Source organism: Cynocephalus volans, chromosome 1 (genome assembly GCF_027409185.1).
Source record: "Cynocephalus volans isolate mCynVol1 chromosome 1, mCynVol1.pri, whole genome shotgun sequence".
Lineage (NCBI taxonomy): Eukaryota > Metazoa > Chordata > Mammalia > Dermoptera > Cynocephalidae > Cynocephalus > Cynocephalus volans.
In genome coordinates, this window is record NC_084460.1 from 90,518,959 (window position 1) to 90,533,927 (window position 14,969).

Genomic DNA, 14,969 nt, shown 5'->3' on the forward strand with positions numbered 1-14,969 from the left:
TATTAGTCAAAATAATTAAAAATTATCAAATATATAACAAAAATTAGGTAAGAACGACTGAAGAATACATTTTTAATTTATAACACATTATATTTTTATGATTTGTTCTATGTTTCCTATCAAAAAGCTTTTGGGGTAACATAATTTTAAAATATACCTACTCAAGCTAATTTCCAGAGTCAATTTTTAAAAGTGGAGGAATACTATAACAGATAGCTTAGGTATATTATTTAAACCCTTAATATACTAGGACTAATTTGCAAACAAATGAGATAATGTATACAACTCTCTTCCTGAGGTTGTTATAATAAATATGTGTAAGTAAATTCATATGGAATTCTCAAGCCTCTTTTTACAGTTTTCTGATATAAATTCCACACTGTCCATTTTTATTGCTTATTTTCTGTCACTGGGCATATTGAAAGTTTGGTGATTAGAAGAATGGAATTGGATAAGTTTACAGATGCTACACATTTTTAAAAAAATAATTCAGCAGAGAGAGGAGTACCTGAGGAATAATATGCATTGAATTCATAACCATACATCAACAGAAAGAGGACAGATGTGTATTCAGCATGAAAGAACTGCCTTGTACGGTAGTCTATCCACATGGGGGATGGGGCAAGCATAGGACACAGATGGTAAGAACATACCTTGGAAAATCACAAACATTTGGACATCAATGACATCAATGACAGACAACTAATTTCCACAAACTAGAAAAAAAAAAAAAAATCCCTTCGGCTTCTTCACCCACTTGAGGGGTAACCTGAATCCTTGCTTTTGTAGAAGGTGATTTGTACTGGGAACAAAAAGATATGTCTAACAAGAGAATGAGAAGAGAAGCCACAGACTGGGAGAAAATATTTGCAAAAGACAGATCTGATAAATGACTGCTATCCAAAATGCACAAAGAACTCTTAAAACTCAACAATAAAAAGCAAACAACGAAATTAAAAAGTGGGCAAAAGACCTGAACAGACACCTCACAAAAGATGATATAAAGATGTGCCTACCATCATAAGTCATTGTGGAAGTGCAAATTAAACAACAATGAGATGCACTGGAGTGGCTGAGATACAAAACACTGACACCACCAAATGCTGGTGAGGATGTGGAACAGCAGGAGCTCTCATTCATCGCTGGTGGGAATGCAGAATCGTGCAGCCACTTTGGAAGGCAGTTTGGCAGTTTCTTACAAAACTAAACATACACTTGCCATAGGATCCAGCAATCATTCTCCTTGGTGTTTACCCAAAGAAGTCGAAAATGTATGTTTACGTAAAACCTGCATATGTATGTTTATAGAAGTTTTACTTATAATTACCAAAACTTTGAAGCAACCAAGATGTCCTTCAGCAGGTGAACAGATAAACAAATTGTGGTGTACCCAGACAATGGAATATCATTCAGTACTAAAAATCGATGAGCTACCAAGCTATGAAAACATATGGAGGATACTTAAATGCATATTACTAAATGAAAGAAGCCAATCTGAAAAACTTCATAGTGTATGATTTCAACTATATGACATTCTGGAAAAGGCAAAACTATGGGTCAGTGAAAACAGTAGTAGTTGCCAAAGTTTAGGATGAATAGGCAGAGCATAAAGGATTTTTTACGGCAGTGGAATTTATCTGTATTATATGGTGGATATGTGCCATTATACATTTGTCAAAACCCATAGAATGTACAACACCAAGAGTTTTCTCTAATGTAAACCATGCACTTTGGGTGACAATGATGTGTCAGTGTAGGCTCAGTGACTGCAACAAATGTACTGCTGTGGCGCGGGGTGTTGACAGTGGGAGAAGCTGTGGGGGGGTGGTCAGGGGTACATGTGAATTCTGTAATCTCTGCTCAATTTTGCTATGAACCTAAAACTGCCCTAAAAATGACGTCTCTTAGAGAGGGAGAGACAGGGTGGGAGAGACAGAGAGAGAGAAAGAGAGAGATGATGTATGGCAGCTTTTAGAGTGCAAGGCCAACCAAAGAAACAGGAAAAAAAAAAAAATCCCGGAATGGACTCAGGGAGGCAGAAGCAATAAAAATTTTGCTTTGGCATTTTAAAGTCAGGTTGGATATAAATAAACATTTTCCTATTAGATGAAGAAATTTAAAATATTTAAACCCAATCATGAGACATCTGAGGCCCTTACAAACTTTTTAGATTGTGATTTTACACTGGGATCTGTCATTCACAAACACCCACATGCACTCTCAACTGAAAGAAAGCACGAACAACACTTCTATACTTACCACATGAATGTACTCTGTATTCTTTTTCGTTCCACATTATTTAAAAATACGCTGGACACAGTTCAGTTCATAACTCTAGTTTATAAAACATTGCCTGGAAGCCAGTCTAGTGCTCGTGTCTGAGATTGTTTTATGGTCAGACAGACAAATAATTGCTGTTCTTTCGTATTTTGCAGATACCAGAATGAATAGGGGAAACTGAGAATCTGCTCTCAGTATGGACATTTGGGGGTGAATTTAGCTGAGTCACCAAGAGAGGTCATGTGGCTGAATTCACACATTAAGAACAGGACTTAGTGAATATTCCATCTTCCTCCTATGGCTAGAAGCATGGTCACTAGAGGCTGATAATTGAACTGTAACGTTGAAGTACATACTTGTTTCCTGGGAATTGATTAGATTAGCCAGAAGGGATCCTGATGGACACATCCAGTCAAGCAAAGTCAGACATCATCTCCTGGTCTGTCAGAAAAGAATCCGTCCCTACCCAGAGAAGAAGGGAAAGAAAAGAGGTGGGTTAGGCTATGGATGTGTATGAGAGAGAAAAGTGGCTACAGAAACAAGTCTGTACAAGGTGGGTTGGCACAATGAGGTTATATTGAGAGGGAGAGAGAATATTGAGGAGACTCTCTTGTTTGTGAGAGAAGTTGAGGGTAAAAAATAAAAGACAATAAAATTTTATGAAGTATTGCCTTACATTAAAAAAAAGAAAGAAAGAAAAATCACTCCATGGCATTTTCTTGAGAAATTGCATTAAAGATTTAAAGTACTTTCAATAATACTTTAGTTACCAAATTTTTGTGGTGTTGTTTTTGTTGCTGTTGCATTGTTGGTTTTATTGTTGTTGTTATTATTACTATCATTATTTCTATTATTTTAAGATAACTACATACCAGGAGGAGTCACAAACAGAATAAACAGTGTTAAAATCTCATAGAGTTAATTTTTCAACCCAGTGTAATACCTGGGATTGCTTTTCAACCCGCCTTTGGGTTTCAACTCACATTTTGAAGTTGCTGGCAAAGAGGGATTTAGAATACAGTCCTCTTTTGGTATCCCTAGGAGATTTGTTCCACGACCACCCACTGATACCAAAATCTGAGGATACTCAGGTCCCTTATACAAAATTGCATAGTATTGGCATATAGCCTACACATATCCTCCTGTATACTTTAAATCAACTCTAGATTGCTTGTGATATCTAATACAATGTGTTATGTAAATAGTTGTTATACTGTATTGTTTTTTTACTTTTTATTTTTCATGGTTGTATTATTTTTATTTTAAAAATATTTTTGGATCCAGTTTGGTTGAATCTGTACATGCAGAACCTTCGGATATGGAAGCTGACTGTATTAGTATACCTAAATATGCATATATATAAATTCAAGGAAATGAAATATATTTATTAAAAATATTTTTAAATATGATTTATCTCATTTTTGTCTTTTTAGATATGCAAGCCAAAGTTCTGAAGACAGTATACAATGGCAAATTAGTTACATTGAAATCTCTCAAGGCGCCCCCTTTGTTAGCTGTTTAAAGCCTGAAAGTGCCAGTTGTAATAAAATCTAAAGACCACTCAGTAATTCTTGGAAAAGATTAAGGCTCAAATCTTAAAGCAACAAAGCAGACAGCCATGAAGGGTTACATATACTTCAGTTTACAAAGTTTCCTTTTCAATCTCTCAGGGATTGATGGCGTTAGTAGACATATTTTACCATCAGCTCCATCCAAAAGTAGACAAGATGGAGAATATGAATGGAGATCACTATTCCCTTGATGATTATATTTGACATAATATACTATAATTTTTTGAATACCCAACTTTGTGTATCTGTGATGATAACTGGAATTCTTTGTCTTTTTTTTATCTGCTTTATAAAACTACTGAATTCAGAATCTGTATTCAACCCAGTATGATTCCTCATCTGTCTTTCCATTTAAATATAACAACTAAAATAAAAATCAAGGTTTGTTTTAAAAAGAAATGGGTCAAGTATAACCCTCTCTCTCATACAAGAATAAAATGAAGAGCCTTATTACAAATATCAGCTGGCGAGGGAAACCCATGCTCCAGGGTACTGGTTTGATAGATACCATGTTTAGTCCAGTATTAATATTTGTTTTTAGTTGCAGTACCTTAATAATAGTAAAAAATGCCACGTGACACACAACTTTAAACCTTCCTCTGGTGCCATATATTGAAGTGAAAATGCAGATGCTCCTCAACTTACCATGGGATTGCATCCCAATAAATCCATTGTAATTTGAAAATATCATAAGTGGAAATGCATTTAATACACCTGACCTACAGAACATCGTAGCTTAGCCTAACCTACCTTAAAAATGCTCAGGACACTTACATTAGCCTACAGTTGGGAAAAATCATCTCACATAAAGCGTGTTGTGTAATAAAGTGTTGAATATCTTATATAATTTATTGAATACTGTACTGAAAGTGAATAACAAAATGGTGGCCTGGGTACTTAACGTACAGTTTCTACTGAACATGTATTACTTTCAAACCATCGTAAAGGTGAATACTCTGAAGTTGTACTGTCAGGTCAGGGACAATCTGTACATTAATTGTGATTGTTCTGGAAGTGAAAGCTTCACTTTCTCCTTTGCGGCAGCCCACGGTGATGTTTCTTGAAGCCTTTTCTAAGGACTACCTGCAATGATCACTTGTTAAAAAAAATCCTCATTCTCATCCCCTAGACCTACTGACAGAGAATCTTCAGGACTTAGAACTCAGAATCTACATTTTAAAAAGTACCTCTTGAGTGAGAACTACTGGCCTATGTTTCAAAATAAACCCATATTCCATAGAAATCTTTTCTTTGATGTTGTAAGTAACTGGAATTATCAAAAATTTTGCAATTAATGATAGTGAATCATTTAAAATTGATATTAAATAAAATTTAAATTATACATTGAATTTGATTTAAAATAATATTAATATCTTATTAGTAATATTTTAAGAATTATAATAAAATATTTTCTGAATCAACCCAGAAATATGCATTAAATATGCTAATTAATGTATAACAATTTAAATATGTATAAAAGATATTTAATGGTAATTGGGAGACTGACTAGTTAAAATTAAAAATATTATATATAATATTTGATATTAAATTTTAATATTTTAATATTTAATAATATTTTAGCATTATATTAATTATATATTCCAAAGTAGATTAGTGGTTAATATTCTCTACATAAGATTTGTATTAAGAAATTTATTTTTAAAGAGACAATATAGTTTTTAAGGTATGATAGGTTGAAGATGATTTAGGGATCCTACTAGCCCAATACTTCCACTTTAGTGATGAGAAAAGAGAAGCTCGGGGAGGTGGCAGAGCCAGGTCTGGCACTCGACTCCCGAGTGCCTTTTCCAATACTCTAGGTATCATTCGCACTTATCACATAGGTACCTTTCAAATCAGGAAGAGGATAGCAGTTAAGAGCATAGACTTTGAAGTCAGAGAGATCTAAACTTGAACGTTAACTAATTGACCTTTGAAACATTAGAAAATTTACTTAATTCCCTATGTCTCAGTTCCTTAACGTATTGGGAGAAAATAGAACTGACCTCACTGGGTTGATAGAAATATTAAATGAGATACATAATGTCAAATGTCTGATGAGAGTTCTTGGCATCTAGAAAATGTTCATTAGATGTCAGTTATTATTATTATAATAGCAATAAAATAACTTAACATATAAAACATACATATTACATGATAAAGATATGGCAGTCCCTATTTTAGACACAAAGAAATGACTGTAATTTTAATGTTCCTTATCTTTTTTAATGTCATGCAAACATACTGGTTTGTAATGTATGATTTTAGTGAAACCTATTTTTACTACTTTACATATACAATGTAGAAAATACTTATTGCTATCCAACTTATATTTAAATTTAATATCATTTTCAATTCTTTTTCTTTTTTTCCCACAGCCAATGACTGATCAATAATATCATTTTCAATAGGTAATGATTCATATAGTCTAAAAAAAACCCACAGCCGTATGATATGCTATACAGTAAAACTTCTTCTAACTTGCTCCTATAAGTCCCGTTTCCCTTATTCATTATCACATTTTTTTGTATGTGTATGTATTTCTACTTGTAGATTTTCTTTATGCAAATACTAGCAGACACAAATGAATATATATTATTATTTTCCTCTTCACATGTTAAAGTTGTCCACATATTCTTTTGTACTTTTTTTGTTTTAACTTCATATTAAAATTGACATTTTATTTTAACTCCATAACAAAGCATGGTAGATTGCTCTATGGTCAAAATATAGAGTATGTCTTCATTTATTTATTATGGCAAAATCATAATAATAGTTAACACTTTATCATAATTAATATACACAAGGCACTGTTTTAAGTGTTTTACATATATTAAGACACATATATCAGCATATCTTCAAAAACATACTAGGAAATGTGTATTTATTTCATCCTCTTTATAGATAAAGAAGCCATAATTACAAATCTCTCCCCCCAACTCGCAAGTATCAAGGGGTGAGTAGGGATTTGAACCTGTTATTCTCATCACAATTTGTGCTCTTAAACTTAACACTATAATGTATCTCGGCTTCATAATATCCCATCCTGTGGACGAGCCATAATTTATTTGCCCAGTACTCTATTGACACAAAATCATGTTGCTTTCAAACTTTTCTTTTTATTATAATTGATTTTGTAATAAATAATCTTGAACAGAAAAAGCAACACAGGTATATCTATAGGATAAATTTTTATAACTCAGATTCCTGGGTAACAATGTTGCTAAATTATACTCTTTAGTGTTTTTTAATGTGTAGTTCCTCCAGCAATGTATGAGAGTCTGTATTTCTCCATAGTCCTTCTAACAGAGTATGTTGCCATTTAGATTTTATACCCAAATAGGAAAGAAAATGTTATCTCACTTTAGCTTTAATGTTAACTTTACTTATTATAAATAAGGTTGAGCACCTTTTCAGATGTTCAAGACCAATTTGTATTTCCTTTTCTGTTTATAATGTTTGTCTATTTTTTAGAAATTGGACTGTTGATTTTTTAAAAAAATAAATATTTAGGAATTCCTTTTATATTTAGGAGATTAAACCTTTGAAATAATTTGATGAAAATTTTTTCAGATTTTTATTTTTTAAAATAGACTTTATTTTTGGAACAGGTATAAATTTACCAAAAAATTGAGGATAGTACAGATAGTTTCTGTATATCCTGCACTGTTAGTATTATTATTACCTCTTATTATTAATTTCTTATGTTAGTATGATACATTTGTTAAAAGTAATGAACTCATATGAATACATTATTATTAATTAAAGTTCATAAGTTTTAAAAAAAGATTTCCTTAGCCCTAGCCAAGCTATCACGCTACATTTAGTCATCAGGTCTCCTTAGACTCCTCTTAGTAATGTTGGTCAGATTTTTCTTGTTTTTGATGACCTGGATGGTTCTGAGGAGTAATTACTGTTCAGATATTTTGCAGGATGCCCCTCTATTGGAATTTGCTAATATTTTTAAAATCATAATTAGGCTGGTGTTATGGGGTTTGGGGAGGATGATCACAGAGGTAAAGAGCTGTTTTGTCACGGCATATCAAGTGTAGATACTGTCAAAATGATTCGTGGACTGTTGACTTTGATCACTTGGCCAGGGTAGTATCTGAAGGTTTCTCCACGGTAGAGCTACTCCCCCACTCCTCTTCCTTTTCATACGGCGTTTTTTGGAAAAAGGCTACTACGTGCAGCCCCGACACTTGAAGGGGGAGTATCTACATAAATTATTTGGAATTGTTCTGCATAGGAGATCTATTTATTGCCTTTCACCTATGTACTTATTCACACATATCGAAATGGAGGTAATTATATGGCACTTTAGTAAAGCTAAAAATTAAATGAGTTAATACATGTAAAATGTTCTGAAAAGCACTTGTCATGTGATAAGCACTAATATCTATTGGAGTGTCAGAATACTGTCACTTTTCTGTTGTCTCAGAGTTTAGGCAGAGACCTCTAAGACCGACAATGGTCTCTCACCCCAGAGTAAGATGCCAACTCATCTACACAGGACATGTGAAGAGTTGGTTTGGCCATTTCAGGCAACTTTTGATCTTTATTCACCTTGAAATTATAAAAGAAAGTTGAAAGGCTCATTGAGAATTTCTTTATAGAGACTTATTAGGGTGGCTTGGTCAATACACTTTCCCTTTCCTGTTCCTTTTCCAACTCTGAATGTGCCCATAACAGCAGCTAGAAGGAGGAAAATAAATCAGAGCAAGAAAATAAAGAGAGAAAAAAATCACTCCAAGGTTCTACATCAAGGATTGTCTGACCTAAGATAGGTGAGAGTTGGCAGAAGAAGCTTCAATTGCATGAAAGTTTGGAGATTTTAAATTGAACTGAACTTTTCACTAAGTGACTGAAAAACATATGGGGAAATACTCATTCAGGAGGTGGAAGAAAAAGTCCACAATGAATAGAGTAAAGCAAAAGAATGAGGTTGCTTTTCTTCACCTTTGACTGAGTCCACTTGTCAAAAAACCAGCTGCTTTCACCTGGATCCTCTAAGGATCAAAATCCAGTGTTAAAGATGTGTCCCAGGCTCACCAAAGACCCATAGATAGGAAAAGAGTTATAAGTGCTAAGGCAAAATGACCACTGTGAGACAATTGTGACATACTGAAAGTATTTGTTAGTAGCAAACACCAAATGAGATTTACTGATGGATAATCTAGTTTTACAGTGGCACAAAGGGGCAGATGTAACAGAGTGTTAAGTGTCACTCTGTTGTCTCAGACTTTTGTCAAAGATACCAAAAGTCAAATATCCTTATGTCTTTAAGGAGATGCTGGATCACCTTTAAAGACATGTGGAATATCCTGACATCCTCGCATGATGGCTCCTCACCCACCTGCAGAGAATGATAAAGGAGTTGAAGAGGCCTGTAGACATACATGGTTTCTGCAGAGAGAGCTGACTGTGTGCTGTGCGTATTAACTCTCCTCCCTGTGTACCTTCTCCCTCACTTCTAGCTAAGAAAGGAAAGTTGAGTCATTTGGAGAGTTTTACATATGTTCCCCAAGTTTGAGAGACCAAAGAGTCTAAAGGCAGGTAGGTAGCTGGAGCTGGCTGGATTCACTGGGTAGGCAGAGCAAGCAGCTGAGGCTCTACTGATATCCTCCTGCTCTTTCATGTTTGCCAAAGCAAATGTAGTGTGCAGATAATATAAAAAGAATGTGGACATCTTAAGAAAAATTTCTTCCAAGTGTCCTACCTGGATGGAGAAAGTCAACTCAATGGGCTGTACATCTTCAGAAGACAGAGGGATGAGGGAGAAGTCTTAAGCAGCCAAATAGAAGAGTTAGCACCCATGAAAGGGGCATATATGAGAGCTCCCCAAGGAATGGGAGATCTTCAACGAACGCTTTAAAAATAAAGTGTCTTACTGGAGAAAAAGATAGCAACTATGCGTCTTCCAAACCAGTATCCAGAAAACAGACATATGATTGTACTATTTAGATAGGTCATTTCTTGTCATTTCCCACTGTTTGTTACCAACTATCTAAACATGGAAATGCTCCCAAATACCATGCAACTTGTAGAAAATAGACAAGAGCTAGGAAGAGAGAAGAAACCTACCAGGCCTCCTCCTTACTGCATGTTTTCCATCCTGAGGTAGACCCAAACTAGGAAAAGAGAGTAATATAAAACCACATCAAGTTTGGAAGTTTGGTTATACATTAATTAATAATGAACTTTTTGTTACTTAGAAAAGGAAAAATTTTTAAAAATTACTGAATAGTGAGCTGAGGACATTTTATTTCCTGAAATTTTTTGGAAGAACTATGGGTCCTGCCTAGAGATTTAATCTAAATATGGGGAAAATGAGTCCAAAGAGTTGGTTTGCAAGGATAGAGGTAAGAAGAAGAACGTGATTTCCTGCTTGCCCTTAAGTACAAACATGTACGATAAACCAGTTACCTTATATATTACTAATAAAATTTAGACACCCAGCAAAAGTGTAGACCTGGAGCTCCTACAGTATCCAGAGAAACTATTTTTTTCTGTCTTGGAGCCGTTAAGCCAAGCACCCAAGATGGTTTTCTTGGAGGGCAGAAGAGGAGAGCTTTGGAGACACTGTTTTCACATATAAAGTTCATTCTTGGTCTTTAACAGTAGCCTTGTCTTAGCTGAGTAAATAAGATTTATTCTCAAATTTGATATTCCAGTTATGGCTTTAGGTGCACAATTTGTTCAGATATATCCTGTCAAAAGACAGATTCTTATTGAACCAATACAATTAACTATATTACTATGAAAAATAATGAGTCAGTCTAAAAATATGTATTTCTGAATTTTGAGGAGATAGGGAGAATCAGATACCATTTAAAAATGGTTCATTTCAGTTATAAATATGCGGTCTATGAAATTGAGGGTGAGAGATAAGTTAAGAAGAAAATGACTGGGTCTTTACCTATATACATAAAAGAATGTAAACTATACATAATGCTAACAGTGTTCCAAACAAATAACCACAATTAAATTCCTTTATCCTTTATCTTAGATAGGCTGCCTGTATTATTAATTTTTGTTCCACTGAATCTTGGGTTAACAGTGAACTTTCATGGACTATATCCACTTCCAGACTGACAAGAGTCCAGGAAATTTTGACTCAGTCCATTAGTAAAGTCTGAGTGTTGTTCAAGCATTGTCAGCTTAAAATTCTTTACACAGTTACAAGTCATACCACAATATCTGGTATAGTCCTTTCATGACGTGTTGAGACTGTTCTTTGTCGAAAACACAAATTCTAGTCTGGAACTTATAGCGGAGCCTTCTGGCAGGTATCAGGAAGGAAAAACCTGTTTGATAATGAGAGTGTTAATTTATTATGATAACAAAGAATACCAAAATGGAGAAAAGTAAAATTCTCTATTGGGATATAGAACATAACTATTTCATAAGAGTTTGATGAATATTTCACTTTAGGAAAAGAATATTTTAAGGATAGTGAGGATATTAATGAATCTCCAGGACCTTTCCAAAGAGCATACAATTTCTGAATATTAGCACTAATAACATTTTCTCTGTAAATTAACCTAGGAAACATGACTGTCATTTCTGATTTAACATTTGTTCTCATGTAGTTCTTACAATGGTATTGAGCTAATTAATAAATATGGAGCCTGACAGACAAACCTAGTTACAACTAGAAACCACTCCCCTTTTATAAGATAAAATAAGTCTTTGTGATTTTCTTGCGGTCCTATGCAAAATCTCAAAAATAGTTTAGCTGTGAAAGATAACGTAAAACATTTATTTTGGCTTAGCTTTAATTTAAGATATGATGTTGGGAAAGCAAAATCAAAAAAGTTGCTAAAGGAGATTTGGTCATATAATAAAGATAGAATCATAAGTACCTGAGAAACTGTACTTGTATACCTATTTAATCAAAGTGATGAAATATTTTAAAATAAACTTTAGAAGAAAGTAGTATTAGAAGGAACTCTTTCACAAAGGAGAAACCTTTGTTCTTCATGTTTTTGTGTTTACTTTGTTGTTATTTAAGGTAATCAATGATATGGTAAACTTATATACACAGCAGGGAAAATTATTCTACAGAGACCTGAAACCTCATGTCTATCTGGGCAAATTACACAGAAAGTAAAGTATTATTTTTTTTTTAATATTCCATGTTAAAAATCCTAATATGAATGTATCACTTCAATAAAGAGAAAGTCAAATATAATATTTGGCAGTGGAGAATAATGGCTTTATTTTTTTATAGATAAACCCATCAAAACAGCCATTTTTGACAAAATTTAACACATTTCATTACTTTTCGGACCTTAATATATGAAGGCATTTTAAATCAAGGAAAATAAAAATTCCCCTTCTGCAAATGTTCTACAACTTCCTATAGCTATTCTAGTTCTGTGTTTTAGCTATTCTTGTTTTAGTCCATTTTGTGTTGCTATAACAGAAATACCTGAGACTGGATAATTTATGAAGGAAAGAGGTTTATTTGTCTTACTATTCTGGGACAGCTGCATCTGGCATGGGCCTCAGGCTGCTTCTACTCGTGGCAGAAAAGCAGCAGGCAGCTGGTGGGTACAAGTACATCACGTGGCAAGCGTGCATGAGGAGGGGGAGAGAGAGCAGAGAGAGGGGGGATATTGAGAGAGGGGGGAGAGAGAGGGAGGAGGGGAGGAGATTGAGGGAGGGGGGGAAGGGGGGAGACAGAGAGAGAAAGAGAAAGAGGAAGTGCCAGGTCCTTTAAACAATCAGCTCTCGTGGGAACTAATAGAGGGAGAACTCACTCACTATCCTTCTTCCCCCAGGGAGAGCATTAATCCATTCATGAGGGATCCACCCCCATGACTCAATCAGTTTCCAACACTGCCACATTGGAGATCAAATTTCTACATGAGTTTTGGAGGGGACAACACATCCAAACTCCATCAATCCTTTTTCACATTTTGGACCACAGGCAACTGAAGACAAAACTACTCTCTTTTCATTTTGATCAACAAAAACATATCCCATTATTTTGTTTACACATTCATAGGCCACTGCCACCATTGTCCCAGTATAATCTCAAACACTTGTATTACTACTTTTAACCAAAGTAACTAACTTCTATTTTTCACAGGAAAATAAGAAGTAGCTAATTGAGATACATCATATGTAAGCATTTAGACCAGGACAGCTGACTCACTGCAGCCACACAAGTCACTTTCACACCATTTTAATGTTGCAAACATAAATTCATTCAGTATCATGACCCAAGATATTGCCACTTTAGAGTACATAAAAATAAGGAGAAAAACTGTATAAACCTAAAATTATGCTTAGTAATCAATTCTCCAATATTCAATCATACTCTGAAATAAAGATTCCAATGATTGCTTATTTATTAACTCCGTTTAATATTAATTTATAGTTCTAGGTTATGTAAGAATCTTGAAAATTATATTTAGGCTGACATTATGTAGGAGAAATATTAACTTACTTGATCAGTAAACCAATATAAGAATTTAGAAAGTTCACATTAACTAGTCTCTTCATGAGAAAAAAGATAGAAAACTTAAAACAAACAAATAAACACGTTTATATGATAGCCATACTAATAAAACCAAGGCAAGGACATAGAGCTATTATTATTTATGCTTTTAAACCCAGAGTATTAGGGCCGAGCCCGTGGGCACTCGGGAGAGTGCGGCGCTGGGAGCGCCGCCGCGGGTTCGGATCCTACATAGGAATGGCCGGTGCACTCACTGGCTGAGTGCCGGAAACGAAAAAGACAAAATAAAATAAAATAAAATAAACCCAAAGTATTAAATGAGCCTAATTTATCCAAAGATTTGCTTTAGTTATGTGAGCTTGGATTTTTAAAACATTTTTAAGATAGCAATTTCTGTAAGAAGAATGTTTTTCTTTTTAAAAAATGTCTAGCATTCTTAAGGTATTAGAAATTCACTTTTCTTATTTTCTGTGAATTTTAGGAACATTAGATTCATGTTTAAGGGCATTTATCTTTATAAAGCAATCAGAACAGAGCCACTTTTATTTAAGAACCCAATAATCTAATTTATTAATGCCCTCTGGCGGTAAGAAACGATGTCACTCTCACACCAGGAAAGGTAAACCCTTTACTGAATTACAGATATGTGGAAAATACACAGCTTTAGTTCTGCAACTTCAGTCACATGTCAAAAGTAAACAATTTTAAAAAACCACCAGTTCAGATATCAAAAACGGTTTCTCTTCCCAGTACAGCATTCTTAAGAGTTTTGAGTTTATAAGTAGACAATAGAAAAACAAGGCTAGCAAACCAGATTCTTCATCATCTCTCACCCAGCACAAAATAGGTCACCATCACTTCTCTGAAGGAAATCTTCAAATGGTCAAACAAGAAATCTAAACTCCCAATTTAGTGCAGCCACCAATGGTGAAAAACTTATTAGCCCTGCACAAACTGGACACAAAAGCAAAAACACAAAATCATTAGGAAAAACAATTTAAAAAGCCATACTAGAGAGTCATCAGAGTCAAAATTCTGTGCTTCATTCTGAAAGTCAAGAAAAGGAAGACTCGGCTGGGCTTAAGCAGTGCATGAGGTGCAGTTCTGACAATGCAGTTTTTCTCGACATCAGCAGGTGAATCTGATACTGGGCACAGGTCCAGCTCTCCGCCCCCTTTCAAAAGCAAAGTGTTCAAAAGTCAAATGTTGGTGAAAGTGGAAGTCAGCTTTATTCAGGAATAGTGGTGAGCTGAGGAGAGGAATTACGCTAATCCATCTCTCCAGTAAACCAGAAGGAGAATGGCCAGACTACAGTTATCTCAAAGACTCAGATTTACTGGGAGGTTTTTAAAGAAAGTGCCCAGGGAATGGAAGATAGGAAATGAGAAGTGGAGAGAGGGAGATGTGAGCTGTGGGTGCAAGGAGCCAGGTGCAAGTTCTCCCCAGTGCTCCCTCTGATTTCTGCTCCAGTGCTTGCTGCTATCTCAGGGTCCTGCTGGATGGGGTGGAATCAGCACAGCTTTACTGATGTCTTCTTTGGTTTCTCAGGGTCTGGATAGTTTGTGCAAGTCTGCAAGTGTGCAGCTTCAGGCTATGGCTGGAAAACAACTTTACATTTATGTAAATAATGTCATCTTGACCCATAACCA